Genomic DNA, 15,638 nt, shown 5'->3' on the forward strand with positions numbered 1-15,638 from the left:
AGGCCCCCAGGGTAGGAAGCAAGGCGGGTGGGAGGCAGGGCCTGGCCTCTGGGCAGTTTTGTAGCCGGGCCCCTCAGGCCCTCACAATGTGCCCAAGGCTGCTGGGCCCATCTTCCGGGGGTGATCACTGAGGCTCAGGTTGGCTGAGGCGGCCGGACCCCAACCCCTGGCCCTGCCCTGTGGGTAGCAGTGCCAGGTCTGGCACTCAGAGGTTAGGCTGGGCGCAGGGAGGGTGCGGGCTCCGCAGCCAGCGCGCCGGGCGGCCTCTAGGAGCCCGGTCAGCGAGTCTGGGCTCTGAGCGAGCGGCGCCGGCCCGGCCCCCTCCCCGGCGGGCTGCCGAGACCCCGCCCCGGAGGCGGAGGCGGAGTCAGGGGAGGGGGGCCGGGGGCCGGCCGGTCCCGCCCCTCGCGCCTCCGCCCCGCCCCGCGCGCACACAGCCAGGGGCCGCCCGGGCTCTCGACGCGCCGACGGCCGGGTGGACTGACGGACGGACGCCGAGCGCAGCGCCCCGCGGTGAGTGCACGCGGCCCCTCCCGCCCGGACTCATCCCCGTCGGTCCGCGCCTCGCAGCTCAGGACTCGGGGGCGCTCGGACGCACCGACGGCTCGGCGGACCCTCGGACGCGCCTCGCGGGCTGCCCGCGCCTCCACCCGCGCCGCCGGTCCGACCGGGTCTCGCTCTCCCGGTCCCAGCGCGGGGACGGCCCGCGAGCGCCGCGACCCAGTGTACAGATGCGGGAACAGAGGCCGGCGCGGGGTGGGGGCCAGGGGTCCGCGGGCGGGTTCCCCCACCCCAGGTCCGCAGCTTCCTCCGCTCTGGGTTTCACTTCTCCCCACTGGGCCGGCTCCCACCAGTCATCCCCTCTGGTCCCACTGCCCACCCCCACCCCGACCGCAGGACCCCGCCGCCCCTCCAGTCCAGAGGGCCGGGTCAACACCCTCGGGGAAAGAAGACTAGAGTCCCTGGTGTAATACTACCTCCTCCATCACCCCCAAGTCACACTTACCGCCACACACGCACTCATACCAGCAGAAGTTTCTGCACGCTCTGCATTGGCGCACCCACCCTCCCTGTCACCACATCCTCCCTCTCCCAGCCCCAAGCTCACCCTGCCAGCTCCCCCAGGCCGGAATCTCTCACACTCATCTCACGTCCCCTTAGCACACAATGCTCCACACACACATGCCTTGCACACTGGCACCCCTCCGAGGCATGCCTCTCTAGCAGACAGTTGTGTCTCTGATAAACACATGTGCCCTTACTGCCCTCTGACACGCACTGACGTCTGCCACACAGGGGTAGCTATCACATGCATATCTCCGTCATATGTATCACACATGTGTCTCTCACATGCGTGTGCTCCTCAAATACCTGGAATCAACAAACACTGGGAGTGCCACACACACTGTGAGTCTCACATACGAGTCACAGACCCCCAAGACTTCACAGTTCCAGCCCCCCTGGCATTCCATGGGCAGTCCTCCCCTGTCCTAGGGGGCGGGGAGCCAATTTTGGAGGAGGGAGGTGGTTGCTCCTGACGGAGGCTACTTACCATGGGACCTGGGTGGCTGTGGGGAGCATGGGGGTGGCGCAGCCTCAGGCTGGGCCTGACTCCTCACCTCCGTGCATCCTCTCTCCCTTCCCCTGCTCCAGTCTCCGAAATAGGGGTGCCCTCCCTCCCTTTTTTGCTGCCACAAGGAGTCGCCCATATCAGCTTTGCAGTGACCACTTGGGCCAGTCCCAAGCAGGCCTGAGCCAGCAGGCGTCCCCTGACAGGCCAAAAAGAGAAAAAGGGAAGTCAAACAGGATGGTTTGGGTGCTTGTGTCTACCCTGATGCCTCTGAGATGCTGGTCCAGGCCCTCCCAGAGGGAGCCCTGATGAATTGGGTGGCAGCTGAGAAGTGTTCCCTCGGCCTGGCATGGATTGGGAGCTGGTGTGTGTTTGTGGCTGATAGGGGCTCTGGGCCTTAACTTCCCCATATGCCAAATGGGGTGAAGACTCCCCAGCAGGAGGAAGAGAGGGAGGGGGAGCTACTCCCCTGGGGTGCACCCTTGACTTCCCTCCCCTCCTGCAGCTGAGCTGTGTGATGGGGGTGAGCAGGGGATGAAGTCAAAAGAATCTTATTCCGGAGGCACAAACCTGCCAACCCCGGCTGTGGCTGGCCCTGCATGTTTTGTTTGGCTCTCACCATGTTATTATTATTTTAAAAAATTAATTAGCTGCCAGCATTTACAAATTGGCAGTTTTCACGTAAAAGTCCGGATTTCCGTCTTCTCTTGAAAAATCACAAGGTCTGGTAGTTCAGGATCTGCATCCCCTGGCTGGTGCTGCTCACCCCCAACCCAGGGGATGGGGCAGGGGCGCTGTTTGGTCCCCGTCCCCACCTGGCCCTCTTATGCCTTCTCAGCTCCTGCCTGGCCTGCGTGGCCTTTGTGCGGCTGTAACTGCTGCATGCATTGGGCTGATTTTGCTCCATTGCCCGCCTCAGGCATAGGCCCAGGCTGGTCCTCCACGCGTGGCTGGGGAAGCCCTGGGCGGGCCTCCTACCCTTTGAGGCCTTAGTTGTTGAAGCAATGAGTGGCACCCAGGGCCCTGGGCCACAGGACATCTTTGTGATGGTGGCAGACACTTCCTGCTAGGCTGTGGGGGATGGTGGTGTGGGGACCCCGTGAAGCAAGAGCTCATGCCAGACAGCATTCTCCGAGGCAGGCTTTGTTCATCACTTTTCTTCCCAGATCCCACCACCCCTCCTGCAGGGTGGAACTCTTGCACCTATTTAAGAGATGGGGAAGGGGAGGTTGAGAAAGGGCCTCCCAGCAGGCAAGGGGAAGAGCTGGGGTTCAGCCCAGGATCTTCTCCCTCCAAAGCAAAGCTCTTTGCCCTTCTCATTGAGCCACTGGTGGGAGGACTTGGTCTCCTTGGCCGTAGGGGGAGTGCCCTGAGCCCATCCACACCTGACACGCAATAGGTGCTTCATAAATGCTTGGGGCATGCTGATGGTAAGTGAAACTGTGTTCTCTGCAGCAAATTCGGGCCTAGGGTGAAGATTGCACAGCCACTTACATGACCTTTGACACTTTTCATCTGCTGTAAAACCCAGCCCAGGATTCCTACTTGGGTCTTGATGGTCACATTCACTGTGACCCCATCACCACCAGGTGGAGGCCACTGAGTCCTGGGTGAGTTCAGGAGGTCTTGGGACCATCATGAAGTGTCCTGTTGAACGCCGCATGCAGTGTTTGCTTTGCTTTTAGGAGCCGTGGGTGTGAACATCTTTTCTTTAAGCCCCTGGTTGGCCTAGGCACCTGAGATCCCACATGGGACTGAGGGACTCGGGGCCAGCGTTAGGTGGGGGGCAGCTCCCCTTCCCAGCTCATGTTCCCCTGGGTGGCTGGGTGGGCGTGGCACGGGGTGGGGCAGTTGCTGCATTGTTCTATCCCAATTCGTGTGGCCCTCTGCTCTCTGCCTGCCATCTGTATGTGGCTGAATTCATGTAAACTAAAGGCCTCATTATGTGTGGCTTCCTGGAAGTTTGCTGCCTGAATGAAGACGAGGCCTGTGCGCGGCACGTGGGACTTGGGGTGGGGGAAGCAGCCCTGGCTTCTTCCTTGTATCTCCTGGAGAGGCTGACCCCAGCTTTTTTATTTCTGTCCTGCTGGGGGAGAGGTGCTGGGCCTGAACGTGTGAGATGACACGGGGGGCCTGGGGCCAGGGCTAGTCTGTGTGTGGCTGCGTTGTGCTCCTGGGTCTGGCCCTCCCTCTGCTGGGCCTCAGTCTTCCATTCTGTAAAGTGAATGCTTCTGATGGTTTTCAGTGCTCAGGGTCCTGCTGTGGGGCAGTGGGGGGTGGGATTCTGAGACTGCTCTGCAGGAGGCAGTTGGGTGTGGGCCACCTCTCTGGCTTCCTGAACTTAGGGGCCTCCCCCATCTGAAAGCCTTTCCCTGAGTTGCATTTCCAACCTGGGGCAGGCTTCTGGGCACTGTGTTCTCCCTGGCCCTTTGTGAGGCAGGAGCTGCAGCTGGGGGACTGGCTCTCCTGGGCTAAGTGGGGAGTCACTTGCCCATTCTGGGCCAGGCACGGTCTGGGTAGGGGGCTCACAGAGGACAATGCAGACACTGTCATTGCTCCCATGCAGCTTGTATTCTAGTTGGAGTGGTGAAGTGGGGTGAGTTGAATGATTGGAGCTGTATTTAGACGGGTTAGATGCTGTCAAGGAGGTAAGGCCTGCCGGGCAGCGGCATCTAGGTGGGCAGGGAGGGTGCCTTTGAGGAGGGGATTTCTGAGCTGAGCAAGGGGGGAAGGAGGGGACAGCTTGTGCAAAAGACCTGAGGTGGAGCCTGATTGGCATGCTAGGGACAAAGAAAGAGAGGAGGCTAGAGTGGGTGATGGAGGGGAGAGTGGGGCAGAGGAGGCAGGCAGGGAGTTGGAAAGCTGCTGGAAAGTTTTGAACCAAGGCGCAATGCGGTCCGATTTTCATTCTAAGACCCCCTCCCTAGCTGCGAGGTCAAGAGGCTTTGTGCCTCTGTGGAGAGATGTTGTCAGGACTGCTAAGCTGCCTGCTCCCCTTTGCCAGGCCCTGTGCTGGCAACAGGCCTTGCCTGGAGAAGCTACAGGCAGGTGGGTGAGGTCAGCCTGTCCATAGGTGCTGAGGTCCGGGGTGATGCATGCCACTTCAACAGATGATGGCTCATCCTCACAGGGAATATTATGCAGCTGCAAAAAGTGAGGATGCTCTCGATGGAAAGATCTTTAAGATCTGTTACAAGAAGAAAGCAAGGTGTTGACTGGTGTGTAAAGTGTGCCACCTCTTGTGTAAAATAGGGATATAAATTCACATCCGCTTGTATGTGGATCAGCAAATCAGGAGCTAGTTTCCGTAGTTACCTGTGGTCACCTGGGGGTGGGGGGACAAGGGTGCAAGGGGAGGTGAGACTTCCCACCTCGTGACCTGTTATATTTTCTGATTTTTGGGCTGTGTCACTGTATTGCCTGTTCACATTACATGAAATTAAAAAGCAGTTGGTGGTTGAATGTTCATTTGTGAGTTTTAAGTGAAAATGTTTAAGATGGTTTTAAATTCCCTGTGTTACTGACCTTGTTGAACAGACTTCTTCCTGGTGTGATATATGAAAGTTTCCATTGTGATTAAAATTATATGTTACTGAAGTCACTTTTTGCAGTTTGGCCAGTGGACAAAAGAAAAAAACCCAGCCATTCTCCCTCCCGCCTTGCCTTCACCTCTCTTCCTGTAGGTGTTTCCTTCTGTGGAGCAGACTGCAGGCTCTTTCTGCGGGGGCATCCCTGCATTTGACATTCTGTCCGGAGCCTGTTTTCTCAGTCTGCCCCACTGTCCCAGGGTTTGGTGACAGGTCCGGGCCCTGGGGGGCGGGGAGCAGGCCCAGCTCCTGCGCAGGGAGCATCCAGGTGCAGGGAAGTCCCTTTTTGGCATTCTGCAAGGCTCCAATCCAGCTCTGCTACTCACACGCTGTGTTCCTTGGGGCCAGTGTGTCACATCTCAGGTCTCAGGTTCCTCCTCTGTGAAGTGGGTGTCAAACTCCCTAGCTCTCAGCATGGTTGGAAAGAGGAAAAGAGGAAGTGAGGCTGGGCCTGGTGGCTCACGTCTGCAATCCTAACCCTTTGGGAGGCCAATGCAGGAGGATCACTTGAGGCCAAGAGTTCAAGATCAGCCTGAGTAACAAAGTAAGACCTCATCTCTACAAAAAATAGAAAATTAGCTGGCTGGTATGCGCCTGTAGTCCCAACTACTTGGGAGGCTGAGGCTGGAGGATCACTTGAGCCCAGGAGTTTGAGGCTGCAGTGAGCTGTGATCACACCACTGCACTCCACTCCTGTCTTTAAAAAAAAAAAAAAAAAAAGAAAAAAAGGAGGGGCCGGGTACGGTGGCTCACACCTGTAATCCCAGCACTTTGGGAGACCGAGGCGGGTGGATCACGAGGTCAAGAGATGGAGACCATCCTGGCCAACATGGTGAAACCCTATCTCTACTGAAAAATACAAAAATTAGCTGGGTGTGATGGCACACACCTGTAGTCCCAGCTACTCGGGAGGCTGAGGCAGGAGAATCGCTTGAACCCGGGAGGTGGAGGTTGCAGTGAGCCGAGATGATACCATTCCATTCCAGCCTGGTAACAGAGCAAGACTCTGTCTTAAAAAAAAAACAAACAAAAAACAAGGAGGAAAATGAGAGCACACGTTCCTTTATTCTGCAGGTGTTTATTGACCACCTGCTGGGTGCTGGGGACTGTTCTGAGTGCTGGGGTAAAGCAGTGACCAAGACAATGTCCTCTACCCCCACAGAGCTCGCTCCTGCAGGGAGACTCAGATGGGAAACACACTGATGCACACTATAGTTAGTGTCCTTGCTGACCCTGTGTGTGAGGAGGGGCGGAGACGCTGGTCCAGGACAGGGACTGGAATTGGGGCTGTTTTAGGTAAAGTGTCAGTGGGGGTCAGGACCCAGCCCTGGATGTTGCTGAGGGGAGGGACATTAGGACTGAGGATACAGCAGGTGCAGCTGATTGGGTGTGATGAGGAGCTGCTGGTGGATTCTGGTTTGGGGAGGGGTGGGGTCTAATTGAGATCCTAAAGGTCCCCTCCCCCACACTGCTGCTGGCAGGGAGCAAGCTGGAGGGCAGCTGTGGGTATCCACGCAGCAGCATCCAGGTGAGAGAAGTTGGGGCTTGGATTAGGGCGGTGGCAGCATTGGAGGTGAGAGTGGTCAGATTTGGACTGACTTTGCAGGTGGGGCTGCCAGGATTTCTTGATGGATTGGAAGTGGAGTGAGTGAAAGGGGAGGCCAGGGTGAGGCCGGCTGTCCTGCCCCGTGGTGGACATAAACACCATGCATGGCTTCTGGTCCTTAGCAGCCCTCTGTCATCCAGTTTCCTTCCCCAGGTCCTCGAGTGTGGGTGGTGCAGGTGTCCATGTGGCTGCAGGCAGCTCTGCCTCCAGGGCTCCTTCTGAATGCTGGGGCTGCAGAGGTCTACCCTCCCAATAGACCAGACAGAGGCGCTGCTCTTGTATGCTACAGGGGCAGAGGGGACCACAGGCCTGTGCCTCCAGCCAGGCATTATAGGGTGGTGGGGAGCAGTGGGTTTGTGGCTTCACCTCGGGAGGGCCGGGAGCCGTGACTGGGTGTTGTGTGGGGGCGGCCAGGGAGGGGCTCCCTGGAGTTGGCGTTCCTGATTTAGCAGTTCTATGAAACCCTTTGCCAGGGAGTGTGCCCAGGGCCTTGGATTCTCTTCATCACCCTGCAGTGCTGGCAGTAGCCTCTGGTGTGGGCCAACGCTGTGCCAGGGGCTGGTGTACAGAGGAGTGGAACACAGGGCCCCTTCTAAGGTCATCCCCAGGGGTGCCTGCATGGGTTGTTCTGAAATGCTTTGTTGGGGCCATCCTGGAGAACGCTGAAGTCATGGGAACTGGGGAGGCATCTAGCTGAGCCTGGGTGGTCAGGGAGGGCTTCCTGGAGGTGGTGCAGGCACTGTGATATGAAGGTAGAGGGGTGAGGGGCACCTGGGGACAGAAGAAAGCCTGGCTTCTTTCAGAGTGGGGGCTTGGAGGAAGAGTGGGAAGTAAGGCTGGTGAGGCCAACTATACCCTGAAAATGGAGGCCCTCCAGTCCTGGTCTGCGAGAGACCAACAGGCAGCCTCAGGGCGTTCCGAGCAGAGGAGGCGCGGCCAGACTGTGAGGTTGAAGGGTCCCTCTGCAGCCCAGGTGTAGGGGTGGGCCTGGAGAGGACAAGGTGGCAGGTGGGAGGCCTGTGAGAGTGACAGGGCCGGGAAACTGAGGCGCAGAGCGGGGCGTGCTCGCCTGCAGTCACATAGCAACTGAAGAGGAAGAGCTGGGACGGGAGCCAGCTCCATCCACCTCCAGGTCCTGCCTGGCGAGCTGCCCTCACATACGGGGCACCACTGCACGCCCACACCACAAACTCGCCTCCTCTGGGCACGTCCTTTCCCAGGGCCCCTCGTGGGTCAAGCCGTGCGTCATTTTGTGCCATTGTCTTCAGTTATTGGAATTTGGAAATGTTGCAGAAATGCCTCTCTCTCTCCTCATATATGGAGATTGTTGCAAAGCAAGTGCTGGTTTGGGGAAAGGTTATTTCCTTCCTCCAGGGCGGGGAGCCTGGCTTTCCTGAGAGGGGCTGTATAGTAGGCGGCCAGTGCGTCCCGCCCAGGTCTGTGTGCTGGTAAGGAAGTGGTGCCACCCACCTGCACTGGGCCAGGGATGTGGAGGGGAGCACCCATGTGCTCAGGCAGACCCTCCCGGTCCCAGGTATCACACCTTGTCGGGCTTCTGGTTGCTCATCTGTGAATCGGGGGCGCTCCCTAGGCTCTGCTGACATTGTTGCCCAGGAAGAGCCTGAAACGAGAGGAGGGCTCTGAAGTGTGATGAGGCCCAGCCGGGCGCGTGGGGAGCACGTGGGCATTGAGCGCTGCCTGGGACTGAGCCCCCGGAGCCTGCGTCATGAGGGATTTGTCTCCCAGCCTCAGCTTCTCCATCCAGAAAATGCGCCTGGTGGTAGGTGCCCCCAGTAGGGTTGGTGTGAAGGCTGAAGTATGAATGGAGAGCCCCAGGCCCCGCTCTGGGGAGGCGGACAGCGCTGCTGGCTGTAGCTGGTTCTTGAGTGTGGCTGAGTGCAGCCACCCATGTCTCCCGTGGCTTCTGTCTTCTGGCCACGGAGACACCATCATCTATGTCGGGGCCAGCCCTTGGGCTTGTGATCGGGGCACCCTAGTGCTTGATAAGCCTCCCACAGTTCTTCCCTCCTTAGCCTGGGACCCCCATCCTGGCCCTGAATTCCCAGCCCCAACCTTGGTCCCAAGTTGAGCTTTTAGATGATCCAGAAAGTTCTGTTCTTCTTAGAGTCTCCTCAAAATGAAAACACATCGTCAAAAAACATTGACGAGGCCGGGCGCGGTGGCTCAAGCCTGTAATCCCAGCACTTTGGGAGGTCGAGGCGGGTGGATCACGAGGTCAGGAGATGGAGACCATCCTGGCTAACACGGTGAAACCCCATCTCCACTAAAAATACAAAAATTAGCCGGGCATAGTGGTGGGTGCCAATAGTCCCAGCTACTTGGGAGGCTGAGGCAGGAGAATGGCGTGAACCCGGGAGGCAGAGCTTGCAGTGAGCCGAGATTGCGCCACTGCACTCCAGCCTGGGTGACAGAGCCAGACTCCGTCTCAAAAAAAAAAAAAAAAAAAAAAAAAAAATCGACGAGCACACATGCGTGTGCCCACACACACGTTCTCTCTTTCTCTCTGTCTCTTGTCTCTGAAGATCTCGCTTATCACTGTGGTTTCTTAGATAACTTCCCTAGTCCTTGGAGCAGAGACACTCACTGTCCTCGTGGTGGTTGGTGTTGGCTGAGCATCTCAATGTCCTCCCTCATCTCTGTTCCCCTGCATGGCTGTGGAAACAAATTAATTTCACTGCTTTGGCCCATGGGCATCCCAAGGGCCCTGATGGCTCTTGTCTGATTATGGGGCTGGTGGAGGCAGAGGGCTTATACGGGGAACTGTGCACTTCCTTGGGGAATAAGCCAGAGGGTGTCAGCTTCCTTTCTGACAGAGTAAGGATGAGTTTCACCACCGTGTTTTCGGCTGCATCCTCCTACCTCCTCTCCTTGACATTATACTTAATAACTTAATGTTATTTAAAAAAATCCCTTCCCTGTTTTGCTTATACTTACTTACTTTTTTTTTTTAAATACTGAATCTCACTCTGCCGCCCAGGCTGGAGCGCAGTCGTGCGATTCTGGCTCACTGCAACCTCTGCCTCCCAAGTTCCAGTGATTTTCCTGCCTCAGCCTCCTGAGTAGCTGGGACTACAGGTGCGTGCCACCACACTGGGTTACTTTTGTATTTTCAGTAGAGACGGGGTTTCACGATGTTGGCCAGGCTGGTCTCAAACTCTTGACCTCAGGTGATCCACCCGTCTTGGCCTCCCAAAGTGCTGGGATTACAGGCGTGAGCCACTGTGCCCAGCGCCCTGGTTTTTAAAAAGAATGGTTGGCAAGTGTCTGAGAGGTGTGGGAGGCACACCCCTGCTGCCCAGAGACGGTCTCCAATAGCCAGATTGGTTCAGAGGGATTCGCGGGGACATTTCGTCACAAGATCACCGAGCGTTGGTGCTTGTCCCTGAAATCAGCTGTCCCTGCACAGTCATCTCTAGCCCTGCCCAGAAAGGCCCCTGTGGTGGGGGCGTCACATACCTCACATCTCCTAGGGCTGCCTTGGCGTGTTTCGTGCTCGGCTGGGGTTGATGGAGGAGGCCCCAGCCCTCTAGCAGGAATGTCTTCTCTGAGACCAAGTCTCTGGCTGTCAGGGAGTGGCCATATAACTCTGTGCCCCCAGCTCCGTGCCCTAAGACTGTCCTGGTGGGTTCCGGCTGCTATAACAAATGTCACAGATGAGTCGGGGAGGAGATTGAAGATGGACATTTATTTCTCAGTTGTGGAGGCCGGAAGTCTAAGCCCTAGATTTTGTTCCTGGTGAGAGTTTTCTTCCCGGCATGCACGTGGCTGCCTTCTTGCTGTGTCCTCACAAGGTGGGGGGCGGGGAGCGGTGGAGGGAGAGAGAGAGAGAAGGGAAGAGAGGGAGGGAGGGAGGGAGGGAGAGCGAGTGAGCTCTGGTCTTTCTTTCTGTAAGGACACTAATCCACACATGGGGGCTCCACCCATGTGACCTCATCTAAACCTCCTAATGGAGGGCCCCACCCCCTGATACCATCCCACTGGGGTCAGGGCTTTCACATAGGAATGTGGGGAGGACACAGATGTTCATCCTGTAACAGACTGGTTTAATGAACTGCTGAGGATGGAAACACTGTAACACCAGCTGCCGGTCCCTGAATGGTCACCCTGTGACCCCAAGGCAGGGTGTGGTGGGGAGGCCGTGGCTTCCTGTGCATGGGATGGGAGGAGTGACCCCTCCTTGGCCCTAGATGTTAGGGTTCCCAGGGTCTGGTTGGGCATCAACGCATGACACTGTAGCCCACCTGTGACCTGGGCTTGGTCCCCCACAGTGACTTTGGAAGTTGGCCTGCCCATTGCTGGAAGCAGGGGCCCCTTTGCACAGGCTTCTCTGTGTCTGAGGCTACTCAGGAGACGTAGGGGCTCCACTACATCCTCATGGAAGGACTAGTGATCTGTCAGCCCTGGGTCAAGTTGCGGCCACCAGGACTCCCTCATGCCCCATCTTTCTTTTGTCTCTGCCTTTCTGTGTGAGCCTGGTTGATTCTCTCGAAATGATGCCCGCCACATGGCAGGAAATGTGCCCACCTTCAGAACTTGCTGTTTCTTCCCCTGCAGGTGGTCTGTGCTTTCTTTTATTTCCACTTCAAGAGCTCAGGGAGGAGCTGTGACCAGCCCAGCCTGGGAAGAACATCTGCCCTGGGCCAGTCAGCTGTGGCTGGGGAGGGTCAGGGGGTCATGCGTTGATGTGGCCCCAGGCGCATGTCTGGAGCCATTCCCTGAGCCTGGGGACTGAGCGAGGCAGCCTGCTGCCCTAGGAGGGGTCTAGTCTACTGCAGGGACACAGTTTCATAACCCCAGCAACTCAGACATTTTGGGGTTAAGTCAGCCATGAATACAAGAAAGTGGTTCTTCTTTCTTTGTTTTCACAAATGTCAGGATAATTTTGGTTACACAGGTGATAGAAAGTACACTTTCAGCAAAAAAGTCATGGAACTAAAAAAGTACAGGGTGTAGCTTCAGGCATGGCTGTATCCAGGGCCTCTGCAGACTCCATCAGGACCGGGTCTCCGTCTCTTGCTCTGCTGTTCTCCGTGTTCCATACTCCCAGGTAGGCTCTGCTGTGTGGTGGTCAGGTGCCCCAGCAGCTCCAGGCTCACCCTCGAGCTCAGAAGCTCTGGAGCAAGGCAGCCCCCTCCCAGGAGCATCAGCGTGGGCCATGTGACTGGGTTGTGTGACTGCTCTGACCTGTCACTGTGGATGGGGCAGGGAGACCTCTCATTGTCCATCCAGCAGTCCACGTAGCCTGAAGTGTGAAGGGGGGTTCCCCAGAGGAAAAAGGCTGCTGTGATTAGACCCACTGTGCAGATGAAAGCATTGCTGCTCAGAGGGTCACATGCTCCGAGGTGCCCAGCAGCCTAGTGGCAGGGCCAGGTTCAGATTTGAGCTCTGATCTCTGGGAGTCCAGAGCTTGGTCCTGCTGGCTGTCTCCCTTGGCTTTTTGCCTTGGGGGCCTCCAAGGCTCTTGAGCCCAACGGTTATACCACAGACTGGGCCAGACCCCGCTGTTGGTTGTACACTGGCCGCCTCACTGGCAGCCCTGAGAAATTCCTAAATTTCAGGGCCGTGCAAATAAATTGGGCACAGCAAAGGCCTGAGGGAGTCGCAGAGAGACTGGGCTGCCTGCTCCCCTGGCTGCTGCCTCCTTCCAGATGCTGTGGTGGCCAAGGGAGCCTGGGTCTGCTGTAGGCCGGCCCCGCCTGCCTGTCTCCATCGGCTGTCTGTCTCTGGCTGTCTGCTTGGCTTTCGGTCTGTGCTTCTCTCCATCTCTCTGTCTTGGTCTCTTTGTGTCTCACTAATGGATCTCTTTCCTTGTCTCTGTGTCTCTCTCTGCCTGTCTCTTGCTGGCACCACTCCCCCCACCCCGCCACCCAAGTCTAGGATCTCAGCCCTTTGTGAGACTAAAAGGCAGACGCAGGAGTGAAAGTGCTTCTGTATGAAAGGTGGACACGTACCTTGGTTGTTTAGGTCACTTAGCCAGTGGCTAGCCAGGTGACTTCAGGGAAGCCTTTTCTGTTTCTGAAGGCCCTTCTGGAATACTCACATTCATAACTCATCCCATCCTCTCTGCCAGCCCTGTGCTCGGGCCATACGGATTAATTAATCTACCCCTCTCCACTCACCCACCCATCCATATACCCACACACCCATCCATCCACCCACTCACCCATCCGTTCATTCACCCACCCATCCACCCACCTACCTACTTTTTTAGCCACCCATCCATTCACTCGTCCATCCATCCATCCATCCATCCATCCATCCACCCACCCACCCACCTACCTACCTACCCATTCATGCATCTACCTACTTATCCCACCCTCGGGGCTTGGCTTTAAAGCATGGGGTGGGATTTGGGTGTTCAGGGTTCTAGGAGAGTTTCAGGAGAGAGGGCATTGCAGGTTGAGCTAATGATGAGAGAAAGATAAGGGGTTGGGAACTAGAGAGTGTTTTCTGGTTTAGCAGGAGGTGGGTGTGTGGAGGACAACAGAGGGGGATGGGTTAGGAAAGCTAGGTGGGATTAGGTGGTGAAGGGCTTTGAATGTCTCTGTTAGGAGTTTTTTCTTTATCCTTGGGCCACAGGACTTCAGCCAGGGGTCTGTGAGTGGACTCCAGGGAGTCTATGAAACTCCCTCACACAGCAGTTTTAGATATGTGCCCATATGTCTGTTAAGGCTCTTGGTTGCAAGGGACAGAAAACCTGGTCCAAGTTAGGTTAATCAAAAGGGGTTCATGTCATTGTGAAGTTCAGCTTTTCAGTTAGCTTCAGGCACGGCTGGATCCAGGTGCTGGGCAGCTATCACTATGACCCTGTTTCTCTTTCTTGGATTTCTTGGCTTTTATGTGTTTTATGAGCAGGTGCCAGCCTCTGATGGTCTCCCTTGATGACAAGATGGCTTCAGGTACCCTTGATGTTAAATCATCTTAGTCTAATACAGTAGGAAAGAGAGAAGCTGTTTGCCCAGTGTTTTACCTGAGGTGGGTCTTATAGTCTCTAATTGTCCTGGTGTCCATCTCTGAGTCAGGCGCTGTTGCCAGGGGAATGGGAAGTGCTGATTGGAGCTCCAGCAGGGTGATGGGACCACAGAATGAAGTCTAGGGGCTGTTCTTGGAAAGAGGCTGAATATGTGCCAGGTGGTTAGAAACCACCCAGCGTCGCTGCAGAGCTTGGTTCATTATGTGCTTTTTTTGGTGGAGCTGGGTGTGTATTATCCATAGCTTTTTTCACATTCTCCATTGGGCCAGAGCTGATGGAGAACCATTCAGGATTTGGAGCAGGGATGAGAGGTGATAAGCAGTCCCTGGAGGCAGGATCTCGGTCCAGGGGCAGACCATGTGGAGGATGCCTGGGGATCTTAGGACTCCCCCCGCCCCAGGGGGGGCATGGGTGTGCCTCCTTCTAGGGTCGGGTGGAGGGTGTGTGGAGCGCCAGGTGGGGAGGGCGGTGATCTCAGCCTTGGCCGTGGGCAGCCTCATTTCTCATCGCTCCCACCCTGGGAGTGTTTCCTCTTTGCAGAGGAGTAACTTGTGGGGAAGGAAAATACCAGCTCCCTTCAATGCCAAAAGCAACATTTTCTTTTCTCAAAGGTTGATTAAAAGTCACGGACATTAATCTTTGTAATTTTTCACCTGCTTATGTTGGTAATGAGATTAGTGATTGTGTATGTAGGGTCAGCTCTTACCTAAAATTTAAGAAGCTTTTCATTCATTTCTTGTTTTTTCTTTTTTTTAGGGAGGAGAGGGAAGGGAGGGGAGAAAACCCTGGCTGTTCCACTTGAAAGGTTATTTTTCCCAGGGTTCTCATGAGCTCACCCTGTTGAAGGAAGGCCCAGTGACCAGTGAGCGAGTGAGGAGTGTGGGGCACCTGGTACCCTAAGCCCCACCTGCAGCCCACAGCTTGGTCTGTACTTCACGTGTAGGGCTTGCCCTGGACCTGCTGTCTCCCTCCTCCTCCTTGGGGTCTCACACCACCCACCTGTGTCATCAGCCTCACCTGCTCAACAGAAAGGACCATAGACCTCTCCTCATCCTCCTGGCCCGGTAACCCTTTCCTCGCAGCCAAGCTTCTGGTCTTTTGTACATCATGCTATTATTAAGACATTTGCCCAAGAGGAAATGAAGGCAACTGTAGTTTTCAAGATTGAAGCCAACTTGATTACTTTGCTCTGATAATTTGTGAGTTTCAAATCACTCCCCTTCTTTCCGTTTCTCCTGCCAACACCTTCTCTGGCTTTTGTTTCCTTTCTCTGGATTACTGCAATGGTTCTTTTTTATTTTCTTTAAAAAGTCTCTCTTTCTGTCTCTGTCTTGTAGATACGGGGTTTTGCTGTTTCACCCAGGCTGGAGTGCAGTGGTGTGATTATATCTCAATGCAGCCTCCAACTCCTGGGCTCCAGTAATCCTCCTGCCTCAGCCTCCCAAGTAGCTAGATACAAAGTCTCTTTGAAGGGAAAAAAAAAAAACCAAATATACAAAAGAGTACCTAAAAGTCGGTGTAGGGTGGTAGAGGAAATTCTTGGATAACCACCACCTGGGCAAAGCAAGAGGATACTGCCTGCCCCCATAGGTCCTCCGATTTCCCTTACTGGCCACTAGACTTTGATGGTGACAACTCCTGCTTGACTTTCTAGTTCTGGTTCCTACATTTGCAGTCCCTAAATGATATAGCTTAGATTTTACCAGGTTTTGTATTTTATGACTGGAATCTGTCTCAGATTTCTCGAAAGGGGTGTCTACAGTCTGTTCTTGAATTCCCAGTGTGCTGTGACCTAGTGGTGGCCCTGCCACCCTGTTGGGACAACATCCACTAAATGTACCAGATGTTTTGCTGAGGTCCCTGGGCCCCGGATTCAGTGAC

At 55.7% G+C, this 15,638-nt stretch overlaps 1 protein-coding gene across 2 annotated transcripts in view; it reads left to right on the forward strand.

Annotated features, from left to right (window-relative positions):
- Nucleotides 1–379: 379 nt before the first annotated feature.
- FBLN2 (fibulin 2) overlaps nucleotides 380–15,638 on the forward strand; it is a 92,089-nt gene continuing 76,830 nt past the window's right edge. The window contains exon 1 of one of the 2 annotated variants that reach the window (XM_024244485.3): nucleotides 380–513. The gene's annotated coding sequence lies outside the window, so the exon portion shown is untranslated. The remainder of the gene's footprint in view (nucleotides 514–15,638) is intronic. The other variant, XM_024244484.3, reaches the window with a different exon arrangement.

This window comes from Pongo abelii, chromosome 2 (assembly GCF_028885655.2).
Source record: "Pongo abelii isolate AG06213 chromosome 2, NHGRI_mPonAbe1-v2.0_pri, whole genome shotgun sequence".
NCBI classification, from domain to species: Eukaryota; Metazoa; Chordata; class Mammalia; order Primates; family Hominidae; genus Pongo; species Pongo abelii.